This window comes from Lynx rufus, unplaced genomic scaffold (genome assembly GCF_022079265.1).
Source record: "Lynx rufus isolate CCGP_SWC_20201006 ecotype Redwood Valley unplaced genomic scaffold, mLynRuf1.p SCAF_5, whole genome shotgun sequence".
Classification (NCBI taxonomy): Eukaryota; Metazoa; Chordata; class Mammalia; order Carnivora; family Felidae; genus Lynx; species Lynx rufus.
Genome location: NW_025814867.1, coordinates 4956963 through 4960573, shown reverse-complemented (window position 1 = coordinate 4960573; position 3611 = coordinate 4956963).

Genomic DNA, 3611 nt, shown 5'->3' with positions numbered 1-3611 from the left:
AGGTTTGGTGGTAGCCGTGGGTCCCAGGTCTTCCGACATGGTGAGGTTTCGGTGGCTGTGAGGACCGAGGGTGGTGTGGGGCTGGGATGGGCGGAGGCCACCGCGTTATGGAGGGCCTTACCTGTCCAGGGGAGGGGTTTGGGTTTGGCCCTCCGGGAAGGTAATAAGGAGCCACCGTAGGTTCTTGAGCAGAGGAGAGACTCGGCGAAAGCAGTGTGTGTTCTGCTGTGTGCGGGGGTTTAGATTGGCCCTGGGGAGAGACCCTGCACATATCTGTGTCTGGGGTATATGAGGCAAAAGCAGTGTATTGTCAAATCAAGGCCAATTGACGTCGCTGTAGGAACTTAGAAAAACAGGGCTACGAGAGCATCCTTTTCTGCGTCCGTCTCCGGGAAGCTCCAAGCGTGGTGACCGAGGACTGGGCCTTAGGCTGTTTACTTTTTACTCTCTGTACTTTCTTTAACTGCCTGTGGTTGACGTGGGGACAGGGTAGGGGTTATCATCCTAGATCGTTTCAGGTTAAGCCACATGACATTTCCCCTTCTTTGCCGGTCACGATGGAAGGACTGGCAATCTCGCAGGGTTCCATTTTAGTTGATTCTGTAAATTGTTGGAGATAAGCAGACACAGCCTGGTCTTCGGCTTTCTGCTCGGATGGATGGGGGGTGGGTACCAGGACACCGCTGCTTACGCTTAGCCTAAATGGACCACTGTGCTGTGAGAGGTGAGGCTGTTGCTGGAGGCTGAACCCAGGGCCCCAAGGTCGGGCTATGTTGTTCCTCTCCCTAATGCTTGCTCCCCGTGCTTAAAGCCCAGGCCTTCAGAGTCTGCTGATGTTATCCTCTCACCCTTAAAGAAGAAAACTTTGCTCTGGACTAAGGATTTTTAAAAGGGGGCTTGTGGAAGAGAGGGTAAAAATATTTACACTTGGAGGCTGTGTTTTCTGAGCACCCCGGTTTGCTCCTCTAGCCACCAGGAATCAGGGCCGGCTCTGAGGTAAGGTGTGCTGAATCTGGCTGGGCACAGCCATCCCAGAGAGCATGCCCCCCCCACTCCGACTCTGGGTACCACAGGGCCATACCCAAACTCCATAGTTTCACTGGGACCTTGAAGCCCCAGGTCCCATCACGACATACCTGCCTGTCATCCCCGGTCACCGTTCAGTGTGTCAGCCCTACCAGCGTCTGTCCCGTTCCATGAGTACTCTTGTAGGGTTCCCTGACATCCCATCTGGACCCTTCTCTGGGACCCTCCTGAACCCCCTTCTGTGCTAAACTCTTCCCGCATCCCTAGTGTATTCACCACATGCTCCCGTGTACTTCTGGTTCTTCCCTGAAAGCCCCTCTCCTTTCCCTTCCCTGGAATAGAGAACTCTTTTCCATTTAGTTAGCGTGCCGAATGTGTCTAGCAGGTCCTTCTCTTTGAGAAGGTCATCGTCCTTGGCATCCTTCCTTAATGTTCCCCATGAGGAAATACAGACTGGCATGGCTTCTGTAGATCTCTCTAAACTCTCTCAAACAATGGAGGCAGATGACAGAGATTATGAGAAGAAATGGTATACCAGATGTCCGCAGTCTCACTGTAAATGTGAGTGCTAAACCTATAAATGCATGACATGTGAGAAGATCAGTCGGTACCAGCCAGTGCTCGTCATCTAATTTGACACCTGTGTCTAGATGGAAATCATCTCAGAACAGATTGTGCGTCGTAACTGAAACACAAAAGGCATCCCGTGTAAATATGTTGGGCCAAATTGCGCATCCTGGCACAACTGGGGTTCCGGCTGCAACTCAGATGCACATAGAAAGGATTATCTTTAACTTCTTTTTATTATTTATTTACTTATTTATTTTTATTTATTTTTTTACATTTTTTTATTTTTGAGAGACGGAGAGAGACCGAGCGTGAGCAGGGGAGGGGCAGAGAGAGAGGGAGACACAGAATCGGAAGCAGGCTCTAGGCTTCGAGCTGTCAGCACAGGGCCCGACGCGGGGCTCCAACCCACGAACCGTGAGATCATGACCTGAGCCGAAGTCAGACGGTTAACCAGCTGAGCCACCCAGGCGCCCCTGTTTAACTTCTTTTTAAAGGAAGCATAAATGGCAGATTCCTACGTGGGGGGTAGGACATATGGATCCTTTGGGGGCAACGTAAGGAGGCCGCAGTCCACCCTCATGGTTGAACTCCGTGACAGATTCTGTCATTTTCCTGTTTCCTGACCTGGACAGAAATGGAAATTGAACCGCTTTTGCCTCAACTGCTTCATTCTGGCTGGGCACAATTGATCAGGAAACACAGTGTCTTGTTGTATTCATTTCTGTGGTTAATGAGTAAGGAGAGAATGAGCATATATTTTTTTTGTATTTAAAAAATTTTTTTTTAATGTTTATTTTTTGAGAGAGAGAGAGAGAGAGAGAGAGAGAGAGAGAGAGTCAGCGGGGGAGGGGCAGAGAGAGAGGGAGACACAGAATCCGAAGCAGGCTCCAGGCTCTGAGCTGTCCACACAGAGCCCGACGCGGGGCTCGAACCCACAAACCGTGAGATCATGACCTGAGCCGAAGTCGGACGCTTAACCGACTGAGCCACCCACGCGCCCCAAGAATGAGCGTATTTTCACTATTAAAGCTTTCCCTTTTTCTGAGAGGAAAAGCCATTTGGAGAAGAAAGTTTCTGTACCTACACCGAACTTGTTTCCACCTTCTTTTCTTTTCTGCAACCCCCGGTGTAAGAGAATCTCGATCACAGCTTTAAGAAATACCCGCCCTGTCGTGCTGGTCCATGAGTTCTTGTGATGCCAAGTGGATCCTGCCGTCCCAGTGTAATATATTACTACCAAAATGAAAATACCATACAAAAGAGATATTGAGACTCTAAGGACAGTGTTAATTACTGTGCCCTCACTGTGTGCCAAACACCCCTTTGAGTGAACCGCAATCATTTTCCCATTTGCCCCTCACAAAAACCCTTTGCATCCCCACGTCCTCGCTGAAAAGACAGAAGCATGAGTGATTTGCCCACGTTCACACAAGTAGTCAGTGGCCGTGCCAGGGTTCAAATCCAGGTCTGTCTCAGAGTCGGTGGTCATCACCCCTTCAGGTACCACCTCACCTCCAGTGAGTTGAAAGTCAAGCTGAGAAAACTCTTCCTGGCAAAGAGGTGGGGGAAAGTTGGGTTCTTTCCAGCTCCGGAACGTTCTGACTTGTTGGTGTTTCCTGGGTGGCAAACCCTGGACCTATGATCTCCGTTGTGTATCCTGGAGAGTCGGCTCACTTCAGGGGGGCAGAGGCTGCGTTTCCAGGGTCAGGCCTAGCCTAGTGAGAACTCTCCACGTGTGGCCCATTCTGGGGGTTCCTGGGAGGCATAGAGGAGTGACCCAGGCCCGAGGCTGACTCCATTCGGCGTTCCTCGTCTCTTACAGGGGAGACCGGGGATAAGGTCCCAAGTGCACAGGCTTCCATCGTTTCAAACAGACCCTCCACGATCACACCTACAGACCATAATAGAACCCGTGACCTTCAGTAAAGCTTTGGCGAAGGCCAGTGGGCCCCTTGAACCCATCACGACTGACACAGTGTTGTCATTTTCCTCTTGCAGGACGCGGAAGCCTGTGT